Here is a 24,595-nt window from a genome sequence, read left to right on the forward strand (position 1 = left end):
TCCAAATCCAAAACTACGGAATGCTTCACAAATTTGAATGTTACTCTTGCACAGGAGCCATGCTAATCTTCTCTGTATTGTTCCAATTTTAGTATATGTGCTGCCTAAGCAAGAACTTGCTTCAGTTAAAGGTGTTTCACACGTAATGTGAGCTAGGGCTCCATTTCTTTCCACACTATAGGCCAGTTCTCTGGTCTACAAAATATAGTGGGTTGTGTTGCTTCTTATGACATTGCACTGTATCTTGGTTAGTTTGCTTTAAATGTTCTAAATTCAATTAATCTAATAATATACTAGTTGAGAAATATCCCATCTTTCTAAGTTTCCCTTCCAAATGCTTCTGGTGTTTCAACTGTTTCTATGGCGACAGGTCAATTTATATATTGTTAGGAAGAATCAACACCTTTAAAACAACACCCTTATTTATATGTGGAACGCAACACTAAGGCTCATCTGCTTGGGCTTTTCATATTTGTTAGTAGGAAGGATTGTGGACTGTATCAGATGCTTCACATTCATAGCTTTTGCTGATGTATTTTCTATATTAAAGCCTGATAGACTCCTCTCATACCTGAACAGCTGACTAAACAGTCATTACTTTCCATAGCTTGACTGTGGGTTCTTTGTCCTGTTTGATGTAGATGTTCATGTCATTTACAAATAATGACAGTCCCAAATCTTTCCTTACAACCCTTTTTCCTTTTATCTCACTTCTTGCTGCATGTGTAGAGTGCCATGCTCTGTAAACACAAGAGCTGTCCTTGCTTGTGCCCGACTCTGAAGCATTTCTATTAAGAGTGAGGTTTGTTACAGCCTTTTACAAACTGTGAAATAAGACCCCGGTTCTCCCTGAGACTTATGGAAACATAAACACCCTCATTGCTTTTGTTGTGTTTCAACAAAAGCAACAACTGAGTTGACTATAAGGTCATATATTGCACTGATGTACTAAAGTCACCTCTTCCTTAAGTTCCAAATGTCAAAGCATGCTTGGTAATGGTTTTTGTAAATTACAATTGGATTTGGCTAGCTGGCATTTCATTCGCAGTCAATCACCTTCCATGAATTTGGCCTTTAAGGGAGTCTGCATGTGTGCATGTATGTGCATGCGTACATGTGTGTACATGTGTGTACATGTGTGTACATGTGTGTACATGTGTGCATGTAAGTGCAGTGTTTATTCAACTGGGGTCACGGAATTATGGTAGCTTTGTAAAATTAGAGATTCTTGCCGTTTTTGAAAATTTCTCTATTGGAGAAAAATTATCTTTATGTGTGTGTGTGAGAGAGAGAGAGAGTTCAGCTCAGTTCCTCTGTAGCAACTGCCTTTGCCTCTCTTGCTCGGATTAACGCTGTGCACCATCATTCCCAGCTCAAAGGAGATTTTTAGATTTTATTCTGAAGGGTAGTAACAACATCTCATAGCAACTTAAGACACAGCTGGAAAGGTATTTAGAGAAAATTCATAGTTTGAAATACATTCAATACATAACAAAAATATCCAGAAATTTGAATTCAACTCGAAGGAGCAAGAAAGCGGGTCCAAAGAAACACGAGGAGCAAAGGAAAGAAATTAACAATGAAAGGAATGGAGGCGGAGACTCACAAGACATAACAGAGAACGAAGACAGGACTTCTCAAAATGCCTGACATGCATGCTTCTGCGGTGTTTGACTCTACACTGTATTCTTACACTGGAAGGAAAAAGAAAAAAAACTAGAGAAATTGCTTTTTTTTTCTTTATAATGCTGATGATTTTGGTTAGGAAAATCATATGCAAGTGAGTTTCTACATCAGCAAGCAGAAAGTAAGGTGAATCTTTGCTGTGAATCTTTCAGAAAGATGCCAGCACAGTTACCCTGTGGTGTTGGCACTCCAGTCAGCCTGAATGGCTGCAGCCTGGGCCCATGTCTTCTACGTCTTCTTAACTCTCCAAAACAATCATGAAAATGAAAGGAAAGGAGATATGCGTCATGCTCGGAGCAATGTTCAGTAATATCAGCTCTCTCTATCGAGGCCTTAAGAGAATGTGTTGTTTTCAAATAGATTTCCATCCATTGAAAATAATCTCAGACGGACTAATAAGGCATGCCTGAGTATACATTTCACTTCTTTGACCGAGGTAGCACTGCATGAGCAAGAACGCTCTCAGGTTTAGACCTAAAGTGGCATCAGGCAGTTTTAAACCACAGGCAAGAAATTCAATGGCAAATAACTGATGCGGAAGGATGCCTGGATTCCATCCATGCAACGTGGAAAGAGGAATTGGAAGCAAAGTGCCACAGCTGTGGCCCAGATGGAGAGTGGAGAAACTGAAAGTGGAGGCCTTTTTGAGGGATTACAAAGAACTCTGAACACCACAGGAGAGATAAATAAATAAATAGATAAATAAATAAATAATAAATTAAAAAATAAAAAACAAACAGTTGCTCCCCTATGTGCCTGCCCAGGCTTTCAAAAAGAATATTTCAGAAAACTAAAACAAAACAAAAAGTGGACAAAATGAAGAACATGGACAGGATGGTGCACAATTGCAGTGCCAGCACTCAAGAAGGAGGCCGAAGCAGGATGACCACAGTTCAGAGCCAGCCTAGGCTACTTAGTGGAGCCCTGTCTCAGGACAAACAATGAAATGAAAGTGTGAGCAGAGGGATGGCCTATGGCAATGGTGAAGGAGCTGTTTGCCTGTCTAAAGAGCGAGGCTTCCAGAGACAGTGAGTAGGGAGGTAATACTGAGCGGTGTCAGCTGCATGTCCAGGCACACCTTTCATCTTCAAAACCTGCATCTAAGCAGAAAACTAAGTCATCTGAGGATTCCACATACATGGTGCTGAAATGCAAGGTTGGGGCCCTTCTAGACTTCCTGGGTTTCACAGGCTGTATCAGAGCTGACTGACCCTACAGGAAAACAAGAGATACCCCCTAACAGAAAAACAAGGCATGCCTTGCCCTACCAGGGGCTGGATCAGTAGTCCAGCCTCATGGATCTTGGGCATCATCCCCGTGAAGGAAGCCATAGCAATATGAATTTTTTCCATTTTGAAAGTGACAAGATTCATCTGTTCAGAGGGGCAAACACAGCACAAGGATGTTAAAACAGTCTCACGTGGAAAAGGGTGCAGAAAATGCTGAGCACGATTTCAATTCTACGTCTTTGGCATATGAACATCGTGTTAATCTCTATGAAGATGTTTTCCTTGTCTCCTAAATGCAACGCTTGAGTCTGTTACTGGCAACTGGAATCCAGGAGGACAGAGCGAGAAGCCTCCCCCAAATGTTTCCATGCAAACAGGCATGCTCATTCCTTCATAGATTAATGAGCATTAACATTAATGAATGCTGAATTGAAATGACGTCCCGACAAAGTGGAAATTATCACCTGAGACTTCAGCCTGAGTAATGGCAGGATAGCACGTGTCAGGAACATGGCAATTGCTCTAAGAGAGAAGGGGGCAGAGTTCTCCCAACCAGCCACAGGAATGCTGAATTCATTTCAGTCTGAGGCTCATGTGTAAAGTTTAAAAAGGATATATCACAGTGATTAAAATGAGCCTTCCCTTGGCCCACAGGGAAGAAGTGGGCACAGGCGAAGTTTGAGAAAGAGGCTGTAGGTGGAAGGAGCAGTCAGGGTTTACCTTTCAGAACGCCCTTTGCTTGAGTGGGTGCTGAGTGCTAAGTCACTGATGTTCGCTGTCTCTCGGGACCTTGGACGTTGCTGCATCCCTGTAAGATGAGGAAAATGAGGCACATGGTTTGGAAGCATCTGGTCCAAGGTGACAGAGCCAGTAAATGGCAGAAATAATGGCAAGCTGCCATTAAACTCTGCGATCCTTCTGCTGCACTATTCTGAAAGGCATCTAGCAATCCCACGTCCTCTGTGTGTGTGAGAGTCTATTCTCTCTGTGCTGTCGCCGGGTGGCTCTGCATTCTTTGTCGGATGCTTGTATCTGTCTTTATGGTTGAGGGTCACCACAACATGAGGAATTGTATGACAGGGTCCCAGCATTAGGAAGGTTGAAAGCCGCTGTTCTAGGGTATTTTCACAGGCTTTCCCTGCGAAACTGGGGTCATTGCTTCTATGTCATAGGAGTCCATTTTCAAATGAGGTGATGTAGCCCATGGCAGGCTGTCAGTGAATCAGAGGACTCTGTGAGTCCTGGAATCGATTATGCTTTTGCTCCATAACCGATGTTTTATTCTGTATCCTTCAAGTGTCTGACAAAGTTCATCTGGCTCCATTTTGCCATTGCTTTCAACTTGGAAGGGCTTGTTAGAATCCCATCCTGTGTAAACGTATGCAGCATATCCAGAAAAGAGAAATAAACAGGAGATGAAGAAAGAGAGGAAGACAAGCGAGCAGCCGATATTGCTTTCAAACCTTCACAATCCTGTGAGAAGCATTCCATTTTCTCTGACCACTTGTCAGACATCCAAACGACCCGGTAAAGAAAAGGGAGGCGGAGGCTTCTGGGAACTGAGGTGTGAGTAGGTTGATACAGTGCTTGCTGTCGAGCCGGAAGCCCTGGGTTCCGTGTCAGCACCACACAGACCAGGCATAGTAACGCACTCCTGACATCCCAGCGTTGAAGAGGTAGGAGGATTAAAAATTGAAAACTATCCTTGCTACATACTGAGTTCAAGGTCAGCCTAAGATACTTTGAGACTATCTCTAAAAAAAATCAAAACCAGTATTTTCTCCTGACAAGGGGTGTTTCCCTAACGCTGCTGCTCTTTTAGTTACTGGGAGTTGACATCAAAGTCAGCTGTTCATCCCCACTATGGATTCATGATAAATATTCCCTTCCATAGGTTCCTTCCTTCCTCAGGAAACATGGTTTTAAACTCTCTGCAGAGCTCATCTCCACAGTTGGCTGGAAGAAAACCCTTCTCCCACGCTGCTGCACTCTCACCTCACGCCCTCACTCCTGACTCTCCTGCCCCCTTTCCACTGGTGCAAAAGCTGAATTTTCTTGCTGACTGGTTGCTGCATGGGCCTAGATCAGCACTTCTCAACCTGTGGGTCATGACCCCTCTGGGGTTCCAGTGACCCTTTCACAGGGGTCACATATCAGATATCCTGCATGTCGGATATTTACATTATGATTCACAACAGTAGCAAAATTACAGTTATGAAGTGGCAACGAAAATAATTTTATGGTTGGGGGGGGTCACCACAACATGAGGAACTGTTTTAAGGGGTCGCAGCGTTAGGAAGGTTGAGAACCACTGGTCCAGACGACTCCATAGAGGAAAAGTATGGGGCCACACATTTTGCTCTGAATGCAGGCTAAGCCTTCTTGTTGCCTTCAGTGCATGGCACGGTGTGGCTGGCGTGACACCATGCCTAGCATATACGCTGAGGACATGTGGTGCTGAGAGGCACGTGGTTAATTTAAAGGACCGCTCAGAGAGGTCAAAGGCTCCCAGTATGCCTAGACTGAGAATGAATGGTATGTGTGGGAGCCAGTCCCCTCCCCCTCCCCTCCCCAAAAGATTATTCCTTTGGACAGATGTCTGACTGAGCCTCAGATAAAGCAAAAAGTAAAGTGAAGGCGCTCTCTCCCTGTGGCCTCTCCCGAGCTAAAGGCACATTCCCCAAACAGTAGGCCGAGGATGCGCTCAGCATTTCAGATCAGAAATCCCAGCTCATCCGTGAAGCCGTTGCTCTGGAATCCACGGCACGTCTCCAGAACAGAGACCATATCCGATGTGACAACCGCCAGGTGAAAACCACGGAAGCGTGAGATAACGAGGTTTGATTCCAAAGCGTGTTCTACGCTCTCGGGTCGCCAGCCGGACCAAGCACCTGTGAGGCACAGACCCACGTGTCCACAGTGAGGGCCCTCACCCTCACATGTTCTCACGACCTTTGAAAGTCAATGACCTCAGCATGTCGCGAAAAGTTTTCGTTTTGACGTTACAATTTCTCTAAAACGTTAGCCGACTGCATTTCGGTTTACCAGAATCTGAAAACGTTGGTGTTGAGACAGCTACGAAACTTTTTTTTGTTTTGTTTTTTTCATGCCTGCTGAATTCGTGGTGCGTGGTGCGTGGTGCATGCGAGAGTGCCTCGTGCTTCTGTTATGCTTAGGGTTGAAGGCACGTACGGTGTGAGTGTTGAATCGGAAGACAGTTTTGTGGAGTCTGTCCTTTCACCTTTACACGGCTTCCCGGAGCTAAACTCGGGTTGCCAGGCTTGTACAGCAAACTCGGGTGGCTTCTCACTGCCCCTCCCCCACACACAAGGAGATACTTTCTAGTACTACCTCTAGTACTTTTTTTTTTTTAAATGAAAAGTAAAGGAGCATATGATCTCACTGCCAGCATTGCACCATGCCGTGGCCTGGGCCTGGTTTGTCTGCATGGCTTGATCCAGAATGGAAACCACAGCATAATACTCAACTACTCTTAAAGTGAAGATGACAAATTCTTATTTCATAATAAGATTGTGTTGATGAAGTGATTGGAGGATGTCCCATGTAGCAGACTTTGCTCTGGACTGTTTTCCTGCAGCATGAGGGCATGACAGACTCTCATCTCAAGAGATACTGACATTTTTTTTTTTGGGGGGGGGAGGAAACTCTTTTCACCAGCAAGAGGAAATGTCCTAGTTAGGGTTTCTAATGTTGTAATGAAACACCATGACCAGAAGCAACTTGGGGTGGAAAGGGTTTATTTGGCTTACACCTCCACACCTTAGTCCATCGTTGAAGGAAGTCAGGACATGAACTCAAGCAGGTCAAGAACCTGGAGGCAGGAGCCGCTGCAGAGGCCATGGGGGGTGCTGCTTACTGGCTTGCTCCTCACAACTTGTTCAGCCTTTTTTCTTATAGAATCCAGAACCACCAGCCCAGGGATGGCACCTCTCCCAATAGTCTGGGCCCTCCCCCATCGTTCACTAATTAAGAAGCTGCCCTACAGGCTAGCCTACAACCTTTACCTACAGATATTATGGAGGCATTTTTCTTAATTGAGGTTCCCTCCTCTCAGATTAATTTAGCCTGTGTCAAGTTGATGTAAAATTATCCAGCACAAGAAACAATACGAGGATTTTCACAAGTGTCTGCCTTCCCAGTAGCGCTGCCAGCTATTGGTTGAGCCTGAGTTAACTGTTAGTATGTGTATACATGTGTGTGTATGTTGCATGTGTGTGAATGTGTGGGTGAAGGTACATAGCTATGCACATGTGGAGGCCAGAGAAGGACACTGGTATCTTCCTCTATCATTCTTTTGCCACATTGCCTTGTGACAGGGACTTGGCCAGAAGCTTGCACTTTGGGCCAGGCTAGCAAGATTTCAGGATTGCCATGTGAAGCCATAATGTGGCTATGCTTGATATTTTATATAGTCCCTGTGGGAGCCATTGAGGTCACTTGATTCTTCCAACTGGTCCTTTTTTATCCAGGTAGCAGAATGATGGTGCCAACATTATAAGCCTACGATCCTCTGGATGTAGTTGGTTTTGTTTGTTTGTTTGTTTGTTTGTTTAATTGGTTGGTTGGTTGGTTGGTTGGTTTGTCCAGACCCAGCCTCTTAACATCTTAGACCCGTGGGCTGTGGAGTCTCCACTGCATCCGCTCTACCATGGGAATATAAAGACAGACAAACAACCCATAAACAAAAGGGCGTGCTTGTTTTTGCATAATGCTAGTTTTATAAAAAAGCAAGTGTGGGATTGGATTTGGCCCATGGGTATGGTTTGACTACTCCTGTTCTCCTGCTGTGGGGAATGCAGTTCATGAGTCACCAGCAGTGGCAGCACCCACAATTCATGAAAAGTGCAGCATCCTGAACCCCTTCCCCAAACCACCAAATCAGAATCTGGCCCCCAGTAAGATACCTGGCAGTTTGCTATGCACATAGACCTTCATGGTCATTCTCTGTGTGTCTCCCAATCACAGAATGCCTCTTTTAACCCATGTACTGTACCAAATGTAATACTGGCAACAAGGCTACAGCTATCACCACAGAGCAAGTAACCATTACTTTTTCATTAGTACACAGGGATGCAAACACTCTGTATCTGAAAGAAATAATAAGATAGCAGACAGCACTGAAGTTGAACCAGGAAGCAAATTAGCAAAACAACCTGTGCAAGGGCCACATAGGGTAGTTCAGAGTCCCTGACTCTGGGGAAATATTGACTGAAGAAATATTGCTGACCTGATTATGAATGCAGGTATTCCAGTGCTAATTATATCATCACATAGCTACAAGAACTCACTTTCACTGTCGCAGGTAACACAAGAGGAATATCGCTTGTCAGACTCAACCCTCTACACCACTGTTGGTTTAGCTATTATCTAACATCAGAAACTCTTCATGATTGGAGTATATTTTTATATTGTTTTTTAATACATACTCAAAATAATTTTAAAGATTTGAGGTAACTTGCAGACACATAAGACAAAATATAGAACAAAATGAGGGAATGATGTAGGGAATTGAATTATGAATGTGGTCAGGGGTTATGATGCCATGCAAAATGCATGCCATGAAGTCCTGGACTTTCTCTGTAAGATCTTATTTACGTATTATTCTTTTATTTACTTTGGAAAATTTGATACACCTATGTTATTTTTATCATATTTATTCAATAATAGCTGCCCCCAAATTCCCATAATAACTTCACCCCATCTCCTATCCAACATTCCTTTTGGCTGTTGTAAAACCCCCTAAGTTCATATCTGCATAGGTGTGAGGGACAACCACTGGGGAATGGACAACCTCCCAGCTTCCACATCCCCAAAGGAGAATAACTCTCTCTCCTTTAGCAACTATTAACTGCCAATGCTCCTCGGACAATGAGCGGAGCATGAGTGGAGGTCCCTCCCCGGTTCATCTTGGAATCTTGACCGGGTTGATATTGTGCATATAACCACAGTTGCTGTGAGCTAGGATCTGCAGCAACCATGTCATGTCCAGAAGTTAACATTTCATAGCTCTCTTCTCCATCTACCAGCTCTTATATTTTTCTACCCACTCACTCATCAGCAACATCCCCTGAGTCTTGCATAGGGGAGGTTAATATAGATGATTCATCCACAGATGGGCACTCATGGTTACTCATACTTGGCACTTTGACCAGTTATGAGTCTCTGTATTGAGCAATACCACTGCGAAAAGAAGCTTCTCTGACCAGAGTTGAGAGCGGCACAATCTATGGGTATGAAGGCAGGCAGTTTGACTATTCAACATAACAAGGGTGTAGAGTCTTCCCTAGGGCCTATGATCTTCCCAGTAATGAGCTTCTGGCCAGCTTTACACTACCTAGCTTGAAATCCCTCTTGTAAAACAGGCCCCTGAACTGACAAAGTAATCAGTTGCCTCCATAGCCATCAATGCCGCCATTGCACCAGAGGGCATATCTTGTTGGGTAGGTCAGTATTGTAGCCTGTAGGTTTAGCACTGGTTTGGGCCATTGGTGTCTTTTCTCTCTGAGCAGCCTGCACAGCACTTTCCGGTACTATGTAATTAGCTAGCGGGGTCAGAGTTTCCTGATAAGCCCAGGTTGGTTTCTCTCTACATTCAGAATGAATAGGGTCTTTAGCAATAGGATTTACCATCTAGTTATGGTGGACAAGCAAGAGCAATGGCAAAGCAAAGGCCTGTTTTGTTTGGGGGTTCCTTTAGGGTCTTCTTGATTAATAACACATAGGGAGATATCCCATCCTAGTTACTTTTCTATTACTCTGATAAAACACCATGACCAAAAGCAACTTGGAGCAGAAAGGATTTATTTCATCTTAAAACCCTCAGGTCACACTTCATCACAGAGGGAAGTGAAGCAAAAACTAAAGCAAAAGCTATGGAGGGATGGTGTTTATTGGCTTCCTTCCTGTGGCTTGCTTCTCTATACAACCCAGGAATACCTTTCCATGAGCGGCACTGCTCGCCGTGGACTGGGGCCTCCAACATCAATAATTAATCAAGAAAATGCCCTGATAGACTTTCCTGTAGGCAATCTGATGGAGGAATTTTACTCAATTAAAGTTCCTCTTCCCAGATGATCTAGTTCTTGTCCTGTTGACAAAAAAGAAAAGAAAAAGAAAAAACCATACCAGGACAAGTCCCAGTGAGATTTTTTTTCACTTGATAAACCATATCTTCCTGAACATCATTGTCTACCCATGCAAGGTATAAGCCCTCTCTTGTATATACTATATTTTGATTGGCTTCCAAACTAAACTAGTTGGTTTCTGTAAGACTTCTTCATGCAGCCTTAGTTTTGGTTAACTCATCTTTAACCCCATCCCCACTTGAACTTTTATTGAAAAAAAAAATGCAACCAGACCTTTTTCTATGATGATAAGGGTCCAAACTTAGAAGGTGCTTGTTTGTAGGGCCAGTGAGATGACTCCACAAGGAGAGGCATTTGTCACACATGCTTTGGCAATCTAAGTTCACTCCCAACAACAACAATAACTAACAATAAAGAGAACACTTGTTTGTGAAAAACAGCTTTTAAGCTCTACTTTTTCACGAGCATGGATAAGATCCCTCATAGAAAATGTAAGGATCCAATAAGAAGCATGTAAATGGCTGGAGGGCAAATAGGCTTTGCATAAGATTGTGGCCAGAGATTCAATTCTAACAATAGTTCAACTAAAATATGGAAATACTGTATATGTCACTCCAAACTGAACAGCATTTAACGAAGTATAACACAATAATTTCTGTATAAAATATAGCCATACTATCTAACGTTTCCTGGTTATTTACTTATTCTTGAGTGTCTCTAAACGGAGTATCCCATTTAATCTTCACAACTCTTAATTTCTAAATTAGCTCCAATTATTGTATGGTTCTGATAAACTTGAAACAATCGTGCATATTCATGAGATGCCGAGTGACACATCACCACATGTGCACAGAGGGTACCAATCCAATCAGGGTGTAGCACCCATCTCCTTGTTTCCTTGTGATAGAAGCCTTGGTGTTCTGCTTTTCTAGTTCATATACAGTGTTTAAAATATTTAGTAGGTCATTGTGAGTCATAATCACCCCACTGTGCTGTAGAATAGTAAAGTATGTTCCCTCTACTGATCTGTGCTTGGTTATCCAACTTCTCTCTAACGCTCCCTTCAACCTTTCCACCCTCTAGTGTTCAACAGTCCCAGTTAGATACAATAAAAAAAAACTCTAAGAAACCAGCCATCCCATGTCCTAGGCAGCTATTATTGGGTCCAAAATCACTCTGAAACATAATCGCTTAAAAATTTGTTGCCAGTTCTTTTGGTCAGCATTTTAGCCTGTGCTTGGCTGGGTTGGTTTATCTATGCTCCCCCTGGCTTTGCATCTGAGAGGACTGGGGCCTCCACTTGGAGGAAGTCAGCTCATCACCTGATGAGATGGGGAAAGGGTTCCCAGTATGCAGCACGGTAGACTATCATTGATGAATATGTGCTTGTCACGCCTCCACTTGTATCCACCTGGGTCTCAAATGTGAAATCAAGATGGCAGGAGCTCAACAAGAGTATGTGTCTAAGAGGCAAGGTGACTTGAAAGTTGCTGCATTGAACCACCTTATCCAGAATGCAAATGTTCCAAGTTAAAGCATGTTAACATGTTCCAAGTTAAAACCTAAGAATTGTGACTTTTGAACCCATCTTACCAACACACAGTATTTGCCACCAAAAGTCCAACGCACACACTATTTGCTGTTTATAGTGCAGTTTTAACTCTTGAGCAGCTGCCTTCTGCAGCAACACAGGCATTCCGAATCTCGTGTCCAGACATTTCCTTTACCACAATCCCAGGAAACATACAGTAGACCTTTAAAAAAGTATAGATTAATGGCAGAAGATTCATTTCACTTATTTTGAGAAAGATTGAACTTTACATAAACCTCTCTAGGGACATAAATAATACCGAAGGTGACATTAATGCATTAAACATGGCAGTACTGCCTCTCTCTGTATAAGATTATACTGTCAGCACACGAACCGCCAGTGAATGTGAGTCTTGTACATGCTGGGCTTCCCCTCCAGTGTCTGAAAGTTAGCCAGGCTTTCTTATTCTGGCACAAAGGAGGGCTTTAAGGTAATTCAGTAATTGGTACAAAATATGTATCAGAGCTGAGTCTCTAGGGGCAAGAAAACTAATGGATTATGGAACAGAGAGATATTGAGTGATATAGAAAGGGAATGGTCCTTGTCACCATATTAAGAGAAACAGCCATGGGCAGGGGTTTAAGTTAAGTCTCCTACTTTGAATGCCTGTTATTTGTCTCTTTCCGGGGCACACAGTGCTTTTACATAGGAACCCCTGATGGCCTACCAGGGCAGGAATATGACCTCAGTCAGAGGTAACTTTTGTGCGACACCTGGTCCCGTGAGATCATGTTAGCTGGCCCCTAGGATACCAGGGATGTTGGGGACAGTCCAGGACTAGGATTTTACTAGCAGTGTGAAATGGATGTTGTGATGTGAATGGCACTGCAGAAAGACTGCTCAAGCAACAGAAGGTGCTCAGTACCAGTTGGCTATCTGAGGACAGTGCTGAAAATACAGGACTGAGCAACAAAGAAGGCTCTGGAGTCAGAACACAGGGACATGCAACCCTCTGTGCTACCATCTATGTTGGTTTTCGGGTTTCGTTTTTTCCATTTTTTTTTTCATCACAAGTAATTGCTAAGTAATAAAGTCATGGGAGTTGGGGTAAATTAAGGTAGACTGACCTTTTTTTTTTCTCCCTCTGTAAGATTGGTAACTATCAGGAACTTGTGTTCTCCAGATGACAGAGAGATGCTTCTGAGATTTACAATTCCTACTGCCTTTAAAAAATTTTCACAATTTACTAAGAAGAAGAGTAGGAGGAGAAAGGAAAGAGGAAAGGAAGAAGGGAAGGAGGGGGGAAGAAGGGAAGGAGAGAGATGGAAAATGAAGGAGGGAGGAGAGAGAAGGAGGTCATCTCTGTATAAACAATAAAGCCGTGCTTAGAAAATAGTGGGGAAAAAATTAACTTAATGCAGCACTCAATGATGCTCTGTTAGTACCATTATACGACGAATGTCCTAAAGAGACATACTGCATAGTCTATTGTCGCAAAGGCCCATCTATGGAAAAGAACAAAAGAAATCATTTTAATAAAACGTTTAGCCCTGAGCGGGAATGTGCTTCCTGTGCCACCCCCAGAAAGGACAGCTGTTTGGCAGAAGCTGCACTGCGACCTTGTTGTGGGACTCCTCCTGACTTAATGCCACTGAAAGTAAATTCATGGGCTCCCAGAGGCACAGAATCCATCCGGCCTCCAGGCTTTGTTTGCTGACAGAGGTGCTCAAGGAGGGGTCTTTCCCTGTGATTAGTTACACTGCGGCTTCAAGGAATTCCCAGTGACCTTGATGGTTTTGCCAAAGTCATTTCTCACAGAAACCACTTTTCTCAGGGCATTGGAACTTGAAAGTATTTCCTGACAAAGCAAGAGAGGTTCATGTACTATCTATAATCCAACAGCCTAGGCTTTTGGATACAGGCGTTTTATTTAAAAGTATTCTAAAAAGAAAGGCAACATTTGTTCAAAGACAATTGAAACTTTTTACAACCTTAAACATGTCAAGCCAGCAAACAGCAAACAACTCCTTTTAAAAGTCTTTTTGAAGCCCATGTTGTAGTCCTTGGGCTCAGTAGGATTTTTGTTTGTTTGTTTGTTTGTTTGTTTGTTTTGTTTTTTAACATGTTCTGTATCTATACAGTGTTTCCTGCAACTCAAACCCATGTATCTTCAAGACATTGCTCACTGATTAGCACAAGTGTACAAGCAACACTGTGGTTCACAAATTGCCTTTCTGTGTCCGTAACTTACCTCAACTCCTTGAGGTGAGACAACACATACATGGGGATAACTATTGGACACAGGAGTATTGTTGTTGCCCACAATCTTGTCACCAGTGATAGGAACAGAAGCAGCAACTTACAAGTCAGCTTTTCCTTTCGGGGTTTCCATTCACACAAAACGGGTCTGTGGCCTCCATCACAGAAAAGAATAGCAGGACGGAGCAACGTTGAAAGGCATTCTAGTAAAAGGCCACAACCAGAGGCGTCAATAGAAAGAGGCCCTCACTGAAAGAAGGGGACACCTGTGTAAGTGTGGATGTGTCTTTCACCAGAGAAAGTCACACTTCGGTTTCTTTACTGTATGCACAGACAGGAGTTTGGTGGCTCTCACCTCAAATGGTTGCTAAAAGCTCCTCCCCCATTTTAACATTTCTCAGAGAATTGTAGCTCCCAGAAATGCTAAAAGTTGGAGAATTTTCTTCCAGAGGCAGAGTTATGGGAGGGGGTTGGTTTAGGACTGAAAATAGAGTACTACAAACTGTTGGCCCTAAGGAAGCACGACCCACCCCCTGTCCTTGACAAGATGGCTTTGGAAAACATACATTGTTCCTGCAGACAGTTTGGGCTTCATCAGTGGTGTCTGAAGTCTTTTGACTGTCTGCGGGACGGGCAAGCCAGGCCTTCCTTCCTCATGCTCACAAATATGCGGAGACACAAGGATTCAGTATAATATCAAGGGACAGCAGATGGTAAGGCTGAGAGCACAGCCATCTGCCAAGGGTTTCCGAGCTTTTCCTCACATCTTCCCATCAGTGCAAACCCTGCAACTGTCCTGCAAGAGGGGCCCACTTACGACTCCCACCAATGCAGAGGGATGCACACAACACAGCTGTTTGCCCTTCACATATGAGCTTCGACTATCTGCGTCAGGGAGGTGATTCTGCGCTGCTGGCCATCAGCACAAATTGATACCGGTGTTCTAGAAAAGTTCATTTCAAACATGCTTTAGACATGACAGTTCTAGGTATCATAACGTTTTTTTTTCTAAGTACAAATAAGACCAGCAAATATACAAGGTCAGGAAGGAGATGGATGAGGTCAGTATTGAAGAAATAGCAGCCGTGTGTGTGTGTGTGTGTGTGTGTGTGTGTGTGTGTGTGTGTGTGTGCGTGAGTATGCGTGTAACTGAGTATGTGGATGTATGTGTATATGTGTGCATGTGGAAGTTAGAGGACGAACTTAGGAGCCATTCTTCTACCTTGTTTTTCTTTTTGAGATAGAATTCCTCACTGGCCTGGTGCTTCCCAATTAGGCTAGGCAACTGGCTTGCCAGTAAGCCCAGAGAGTTTCCTGTCCTTGCCTCCCCAACACAAGGATCACCACTGTACCACCACACCTACATATTTACACGGGATGGAACTCAGGTCCTCATGCTTGTGAAACAAGTGCTTCACCAACTGAGCTATATCCTCGGCTGTTTCCATACTTTAGAGCCACCTGAAGTCATCTTACAAATTAGATAAGTGATAACTTTATAAAGATTTTCTGACTGTGCTTGGTAATAAACTATCTGTAAAGAGAGATACCCTGAATGTTTAAGTGAATGTGTGTTTGTGTTTATGTTTGTGTGTGTGTGTGTGTGTGTGTGTGTGTGTGTGTGTACATTTGTGGAGGTGCCTACAGAGATCAGAATATGGGTTCATACTCTCTGGGGCTGGCAAGAAGTTGTGAGCTGGAAACCAAATTCTGGTCTTCCAGAAAAGCAGCAATCATTCTTAATCAATGGGCCATCTCTCCTGCCCACAGCTAAGCGAATTTAAAATTATTCAAATAACCGTATCCAAAAGCATGACTGGCGTCAACTCACAGAAAAGCTGCATAGAGGAAACCGCAATCTCCTACCCTCCAGTCCATTTTCCATGCTTATTTCAGCTTCCATGCAGAAGGGTGTGGCCAGAACTTTTACATTTCTGAGTCTATCCTCAGTTCAAAATGCTCATTCTGCTGCCTGCAGAGGAGATGCTGAAAAATCAGAGTCATGGCCACGGGGAACCCTTGCCCTCCAGAAGTGCTGCGGCCACCACTGCTCAGTGACTATTCTATTACCAGCCGATCTGTGACCCGTCAAAGTTTCCTCATTGATTTCCCAAGTCCCAGTACCTCAGAAGGGTACTACTGAACTTAGAGACAGGTTCTTTAAGGAGGCGATTCAGTTAGAATGGGACTGTGAGGATGAACTCAAGTCCAACACCAGTGTACTGCCATGTTGTGCTCACGCAAAGACGAGGACTGACGCTGGCTTTGTGCATGTTAAACAAGCGTGCCGTTAGCTGATGTCTTTAAAAATATTAGGACACAGACACACACATAGGAACACCTGGTGCTAGGGCCCTAAGTGTCCCCTTCAAAAGCCAGATGTTGCCAGAGTGGCAGTGTTAAGAGATGGGCCTGTTCAGGCTGAGAGGGTTCCCTCCTCACGGGTGGCACTGTGCAGAGCTGGGCTGCCTTGCCCTTCCTGCTTCCGCTCAGTGTAGATGCAGCAAGAAGACTCTCAACAGTTGCTGGTGCTTTGGTTTAGTTTCTCGGCCTCCCCAGCCACAAGGAAATAAAACCCCAGTGTTCATAAGCTACCTTGTCTCAAGCATTTCATTGTCGGAGTACAAAACGCGTCGGTATATAGACAGAGGTGTCCAGTCACTTACAAACACAGAGAGGAACCCTGGAAGAACCTGCCCTAGTAGAAGACTTGGTCTCGAATTTCCAACCTCCAGAACCAGAAGAAATCAGCTGCCAAGGGGTAAGTCATCCAGTTGGTGGTGCTTCATTACCACGACTATATTAAGGCAATATATACCCCAGTCAGGACCTTCACCATCCTTGACCTTGCCCTCTCAAGCTATATCAGCTTCCTGCCCTAATTTCTACTTCTGCCCCTAGGGAAGAAGTGGGTTCTTTTGACAGAGCTCGGGGAAAGCAATTGCTTTAGGAATTGTTGAAAAATTAGAATTTCCCCTTATGCCTAAAAGTGTTTAGGAGGAAAGAATTTGTATCTATTTTCACATTAATGCAATATTATTCCCTGGTCATGGTAGTGCACACCTTTAATCCCAGCACCTGGGAGGCAAAGACATGTGGATGGATGTGAATTCAAAGCAAGCATGGTCTACAAAGCAAGTCCAGGACAGCCAGGGCTCTGTTACACACAGAAACCCTGAAGAAAGAAAGAAAGAAAGAAAGAAAGAAAGAAAGAAAGAAAGAAAGAAAGAAAGAAAGAAAGAAAGAAAACCCAAACAGCAGCAACAACAACAACAAAACTGTTATTGATGGATTAATCACTGAGTGTTAAACTGACATACACATGCAGTCCAGAACCTTTCCTAGGACGTGGACCTCCCTGTGAACTCACAAGTTGAGCTGTGTGTTCACTTTACTGGGTCTGTGTCTACTGAGCCCTGTTCTCACCGAGCTTTGCTCATTCTGATCACTTGTATGACTCTGAGACACAAAGTGGCAAGTCTGTCAAGAAGACAGGAGATGCCCAGGATAAGCAAAACCTTTCTGGACATGGGTGGCAGAATGGTCCACCATGTGTTCTAAGAGACCACGGGCTTTGGTGTGTCTTCAGTGACATGTGGATTGAATGCAGAAGCCTGGAGGTGTGTTCAAATTGAAGGTTTTTTCTGCTCCATTCGTGTGTCTAGATCTCATGTTATAAAACCAGGAGAATTATTTTTTTTGCATTTGAAATACTCTATTTATTACAAACATTCTTTATAAACATTCTTTTTTCTTTTTTTATAATTAAATTTATTTATTTTTATTAATTACAGTTTATTCACTTTGTATCCCCCCCATAAGGCCCTCCCTCCTCCCCTCCCAGTCCCATCCTCCCTCCCCCTTTTTCACGCATGCCCCTCCCCAAGTCCACTGATAGGGGAGGTCCTCCTCTCCTTCCTTCTGATCTTAGTCTATCAGATCCCATCAGGAATGGCTGCATTGTCATCTTCTGTGGCCTGGTAAGGCTGCTCTCCCCTCAGGGAGAGGTGATCAAAGAACAAATAGTAAGATCTGGAGAGGGGAGAATTATTTTTCAAATCCCAGCCCTGGCTGAGTGAGGCTGGAGAACAGAAGGGAAGGGAAAGTGTGCAGTTCGGAAGTTCTGTGAAGCCCTGAGGTAATGAGTTTCAGTCTCTCCCTGGATGCTGAAGTGATGAATCAGTGTGTCCGCGTGATTACACACCATTAATGCTATGTTAGGGCTGAATGCCATCGTAAGTCTCTGCGCCAGAAAGTGGATGCTGAGTGCATATGAGCAGGTTCAAGATCAGGTGCCCTCCTCAGCACCAAAGATACAACTCTATTATTCTACCAGCTGACTCCAACTGTACATTTCTTGGTTGTTGTGTGTGTGTATGTGTACATTTGTTAAATGTGGAGGTCAGAGGGCAACCTCAGCTGTGAGTCCTCACCTTTTACTTTGTCTGAGATGGGGTCTCCACTTGTTCTGTGCCCCTAAGTAGCTGGTCCTCAAGCTCCTGGGGACTCTCCTGTCTGCTTCCCATCTCACCACAGGAACACTGGAATAGCATGTGCGTGCGTGGCACCCAGCTTTATGTGGGTTCTGGAGATTTGAACTCAGGCTGCTGTGCTTGTTCAGGAAATGATGAACCCACATCTTAGTTAATACCAAACGACTATGACATGAAAGTCTTTATATATTACCATCCCTTTTTTAATGCTGGGGTTTGAAGAAGTGCACATTCCAATCCTAAATCACGGGGTATTTACATAGCTTATCAGGTTCCCCTCACTTCTGTTTTTTTATATGAAAGAGAAGCATCTGAGTCAAATGTAAAATGAAAGCCTAGAGGAAAAATGCCATGAAAATCCTCTCTGATTGGTAAAGTAGCAAGGGAAGGTGGTACACCAGGGGAGATGTAAACCACACAGGATCAAAGGAAACACCACGGCTTTCAAACAGAAATTGAGATGGATGAGCATGTGACCCACAGGGGAATTCAGGACTCCGTCTTAGATTATAAATAGTGGCTGCCACCTTTTATCACATTCTTAAAATAGTCTCCAACATTAACAGAAAAGAACAGACAAAGGAAGTGTATTGTGGCAGATTTTGTCAATGAAAATAATTAACCTTCAACACAAAAAGAGGAGAAGGGAGAGCAGGAAGGGAAGTGTGAGGGGTTGTGAAGACGTCAGCTGGCAGCACCGAAGCAGGAGCCCAGATGCGGGTCTAAGGTCTTCCTGAGCTCAGGAACCAGCGTGGGGGATGGGAACAGCATTGTAATTCGACAGATGTTGGTACAGCCCTCACTGTAGGCAGCATGCTGAGCTCAATTCTGCACATGAGTTGAAGGAAGAAGGGTCCATCCCCGCCTTTCTGGGGATTACTGCCTAGGAAGTGATTATGCCAGTCTTCCAGGGCATGCTGGCAGGAGGACGTGGCACTGTGAAGCATAAAATCACTGGGCTCTGAGTCAGAGGTCAGAAGGAGACATTTGAATGATTTGGAAGAGCCTCAACAAAGAAGCCATGTTTGATGTGGGTCTTCCATGAAGGGTAAGATTGCAGTAGAAACCATAGTGCATAAAGGAAACGGGACAGTAAATGATAATAAATGTAGACACAGTCCCTAGATGTTTGGGGTTTGTTTATTTGTTTGTTTTGTTTTGTACAGTAGGTTTTTACTGATTCTTCTAGACTGGAAAAAAGTTTAAAACTCATTTATCTGAGGTAGGAAATGGAACGTAAACTTTCCCTGGGAGATTAAATATAAAATAAGAATAAATATCCTCCTCCACCTCCATTCGCAAGCAACGGGGCGAAGCTATCATCGCGGCAGGTGCAAACTAGTTAGGAAAAGAAAACTCCTGGGACACTCTTTATGTCCTCCACCACTACACCAGCCATCCTCGGCTTCCCGTCACCATAACAAAATATCTGAGATAATGTGCTTATAAAGGTGAAAGATCAATTTGGGAGGTTTCACTCCATGGCCTATTCTCCCCATTACTTGATTTAGGACAGCAGGTCTTAGGAGGGATGGCAGAGCAACATGATTTCTTTTCCTTTGTTCTGGGGTGAAGAATTTAAACAGGAAAATACCAGGAAATCCACAATCCCCTTCCGGGGCACTGTTTCAGCTACCTGTCTCTCACTGGACCCCACTTCTTAATTCCGCCACCTCCCAAAAGCACCACCCTGGGGACCAAGCCTTGAGCAGACAGGCCTTGTAGCATCACTTTAAACCACAGTGGCCACTGTGTCCTCTTCAGGGAGTCTGGGCACATATCTGGGCCCCACTAACTAGACTCATTAGCACTGATCTGAGATAACAAAGAACTTCTGGCTGGTGGGGACAGACCTAAAGAAAGTCTACCATACAAAACAAAGGAGCCAATTTTAAAGCTAGGAAGCTCTTTAGGGATCTGAGCAACACAGCTAATGCTTTCAGTACTGCCTGCCAGGGTGACAAGGCCTTTATCATGGTGCTGTTGGCTGGTTTTAAATTGAGTCACAAATGAGCATCCCTGAAACCACATCCTGGGATGCAGCTTAGCTGTAGAATACTTGCCTAGTGTACAGAAAGCCCAAAGCTGTGGGTTTGGTTCCCAGCTCTACAAAAACTGGGCACGGTGGTCCATGACTGTAATCCCAAGCACTCAGGAGAAGGGAGCAGGAAGACCAGAAGTTCACGATCATCTTGGACTACATGAGACCCTGTCTCAAAAAGAAAACAAAACAGAAATAGGGGCTAAAGAAAGGGCTGGAGAGATGGCTCGGGGGTCTGTATTGATTGCTGTTCCAGAGGACTCTGACTCAATTTCCAGCACCCTCATAGCTTCTCACAACTGTCTGTATCTCCAGTTCAAGAGGCTGCAATATTCTCCTCCGGCTTCCACTGGCAGTGAATGCATGTGGAACACAGACAGACATGCAGACAAAACACTCATACACACAAAACAGATAAGTTCAAAAGCAAAACACACACACACACACACACACATACACACACACACCAGAGATCATTGTCCAAACTGAAGTAGGCCTGTGACTTGGAACACCTCAACCGTTGAAAAGCTGGTTGTCACTCCCATCTTACAGGTGATAAAATGGAGGTCCAATGTCATTGAAGTCTTAAACTGTAAATCTGGACTTGAGTAAGTACTAAAACACTGCCCTGTTTCCGGGGCTCTAATGTCCCTCAATTTGTTTCTTCCTCTGAGTGGAAGGCTGAGGCTGAGAGGAGACTGATATGCCACAGGTCATCCATTTGTGGGTATCTTCACTGGTGCTAAAATCTATCTCTAGTGGCTAGGACATAGCTCAGGTAGAGTGCTTGCTCTGGAGGCACAGAACTCTGGTTTCTGTTCCCTGAACCGAATAGACCACGTGTGATTAGAGGCAGGAGTATCCGGTCTCAATTAATTAACTAATTAGTTAATTAATTAATTAATTCCAGGTCCAGGTCTTAGAGCTCCCACTGTAGATGTCCCCAATCCTTAGATCTCTTAGAGCCAGGCAAGGAAAGCTGCTGCTACTTAATGGTGTGCTGATGTGTGCTTGGGTATAGGATTGGTTGGAGCAAGAACAAGTAACCACCGAGAGGAGAAACACTTTCATGGCCAATCTAAAATCTGATTCATTTGTTAAAACAATTATCATGCATACATATACAGAGAGACATACATATGCACACACCCACAAATAGATTACTGGCTTGTTATTTGTTAAGTCTTACAGGCTCTAAAGAGGTTAAAAAAAAAGAAAGAATCAAAATACCTATGTGTATTACTTCCAGAAACTTCTAGGAGTGCCATAAGAAACCTTTCTTGTGATTCCAGTTCTCCATTCAGGGCAGTTTTGCTAAATTCCCAACCTGAAGTACATACAGAAAGATGTACTTTTTGGTTGCTTGAGGGTTGACATAGATGTTTCGATTCCATCCCTCCCTTAATTGTGTAACCTTGTGGCATTAGAGGAAGGATCTGACTTGTCTGGCAATGTCCAACCTCTAGTGAGCCAGTCTGCCCTGTGGCAGGCGCTTCCATCTGCCGGGCAGAGCAAATGACCAGTCTAGACTCATTATCTCAGCCCCAGAGTCTCTGAGCGTGAGCTCCCAGCTCAGGAAAAAAAAAAAAATATATGGAGGCAGACAGCAAAATGAACAGTCCACACTGTTCCCTGACCAACCCAAGGCTGGGGAAGGGGGGACGGGGTGGTCTCACAAGTCGCAGAGAAAAGCTGCCTCGCAGGTGACCCAAGTGCATCTTAGCTTACTTCACCCTGCTGTGTCTGTCTCTTTTCCCTCCGGCTTAATCACAGCTGACACAGAAGCCCGGAGCAGCAGCAGCAGCAGCATAGTTTCATTCCTGTGCAAATACAGACACCAGGGTGTTACATTTCCAGGGTTACCCGGATCAAGAGGTGCACACCTTTGGCTCAGAGAACTCAAGAAGTCTGCTCTGTTAATAAAAATTGGAATTATTCCCCCAGCAGCTCTCACTGGGGACCACTAAAGAGCAGAGAGGCTTCCTCACCCCGCCCCATCCCCCAAGCATTGCTATACTGACAGGCCCATATAGAAGCACAGTCTAGGAAGAGACCAGACGGGAAGTTTTATTTTCTTCATGCACAGAGAGCTAAAATTGACCAAGCATTTTCTATGTGCTAGGACTGCACTGAGTGAGCCCTACCCATGAAAAGACTTTTCTTCATCAGTTGCAAAATGAGGAGGGGCCTCATTTTGCGTATGAGACAATGTGTTCAGGCATCTTTTCCAGGGGTACATAGCTAACATGAGAGAAGGAAGTGAGAGCCCCAGGCTTTGAGATTTTAGAATAGGTGTTCTTGACCATAAAGCTTCTATGACTAATTGTGGCACCCTTGTTCTTAAAGGGCTGGCGGCCGAGTCAGGAAAGCAGACAATAAAGAGTTTGGTACTATCCTAGAGGGATTCTGTTTCCCTGGGAAACTCAGAGGGACAGCACAGGAGGGCAGCTAAAGAAACAACTATGAAAGGAACCCTTCAGCCCCTGAACCCACATTTACACCCACTAGCATCTGTGCTGAGTTCCCCAGCTCACTGCAAATGGACAGTACTGAGCCTGCAGGGTGTGCCCCTCTGAGTGTGTGCTGAGACTGAAGCCCATCCAAAGTGTCAGCCTTCCTTTCCTCGGCTAACACCAACTCCTCAGTTTTACAGAAAGGCATTCCACCGAGAGCAACATTTGATGGATACCTGCAGAGAAAGCTGATAACGCACTCTAAACAGATGCCTTGCTATCTAAAGTAGAGAAACTCATTAAATCCTTAGTACCTACAGCGGATGGATGTGATAGCGCTGACTGTGAACCTGCCAAAATCCGGAGACACTTAGAAGGCAGGCTTCCAGCACATGCACAGGGTTGATCGGGTTACCCTGTGGGCGTGCTGGTGAAGGACTGCCTTGATTAGGTTACTGGGGTGGCAAGATCCACCCCAAAGGAAGATGGTGCTACCCCTGAACTTAGGTCCTGGAGCACACAGAAAGAACACGAGCGGAAGAAGTATATTCACTGCTCCCTGCTTTATGGCTAGAGGTACAGTGTGACCAGCTAGCCGCCTTGATTTCTGAGCCACAGTGGACTGTGCCCTCAAACCCTCTCCCCCTCAAGTTGCTTTTGTCTGGGTACTTGCTTACAGCAACATGAAGGGGAATGAAGACCATGAGCCTTCCCAAAACTGGGGTTTTTTTTCAGTGTCTGGAAAGCCTGCCCTCTGATAGCTTCCATCTCAGGATTGTGGCTATATGCATGTCCTCTAACTCCTGTGATGTGTTGTGTTATGGTCTAAGCTTGCAGGGTGCCTCCCTACTGACTAACACACACTGACTATTTTCTTTCAGTTTTGGGATACTTTCTATACCTTACCAAAAACTGTTGCTGCCACAGTTCATGATTGGCTGTCTATCTTCCCCTCTTCCTCGCCTCCTTCCTCTCTCTGTCATACCTTTTCTCTTACACAGCTCCAACTTCATACCAGTCATTTTCGTCATTTCTTCACACACACCTTTCATTCCCTTCCCCCTCCCACACTCATTTGGCAAAATCCATGTCCTGGTTGAATTTAACTCGCCAATTGCTTTGCCCTTGGGCCCATGTGGTTAATACAGCTAGAGAGAAGTGTGCAGTGGAAAGTTGTCTCGCTTTTTATTCATAACCATAACCGTCAGTGAGCCTAAGGGCAAGCATATTACATTCCCCAGTCTACTGCAAAATGCAATATTCCTTTACTGTTTTATTGTTTCTAGCCTCTACCTGCATCGAATCCTCAGCTGATGACCTTAATTCTGAGTTCACGGAGGGGGGGTGCGGGGGGAGGAGGAGAGGAGAAGCAACTTCGTAAGAATTCCACAGTCTCACTGTCCCACCCAACAGCAGCACCTGCGCCTATGAGGTCTTCTTGTGTGAGGTCTTCTTGGGTGTGTGACTAGAACTGTGGACGGGCCAGCCCTCACACATCCACCTACAGCTACCACTCCACTGTTGAACATTGACCTTACGACCTTATGACCTTCAGCAGCAGCCCAAAGGCAGAACTACAGTTTCCAGTCTTTCAAGAACCTCCTCTTGATTCCACTTCTCTGCCAGAGCTGCCTCCTGTTTCTGCTTGCCTCCCTGTCTGCCTTCTGGACTCTTCCCAATTTGTGTCAGTCAGCTCTCCGCACTGTAGCAAGCACCTGAGAGAAATGATTTACAAGCAGGAAGGGCTCATGTCGTCTCTTGACTTCAGAGGTGGGAGTTCCAGGTGGGCTGAATCAG

General features: G+C 44.4%; 1 protein-coding gene and 1 non-coding gene across 4 annotated transcripts in view; one reads left to right on the forward strand and one right to left on the reverse strand.

The window, feature by feature from the left end:
- Kcnmb2 (potassium calcium-activated channel subfamily M regulatory beta subunit 2) overlaps positions 1–24,595 on the forward strand; it is a 272,219-nt gene that overhangs the window by 105,001 nt on the left and 142,623 nt on the right. The window lies entirely within an intron of this gene.
- On the reverse strand, positions 10–112 carry LOC132652704 (U6 spliceosomal RNA). The gene has a single exon (XR_009590281.1). It is a non-coding gene; the product is annotated as a U6 spliceosomal RNA (small nuclear RNA).

This window comes from Meriones unguiculatus, chromosome 2, assembly GCF_030254825.1.
Source record: "Meriones unguiculatus strain TT.TT164.6M chromosome 2, Bangor_MerUng_6.1, whole genome shotgun sequence".
NCBI classification, from domain to species: domain Eukaryota; kingdom Metazoa; phylum Chordata; class Mammalia; order Rodentia; family Muridae; genus Meriones; species Meriones unguiculatus.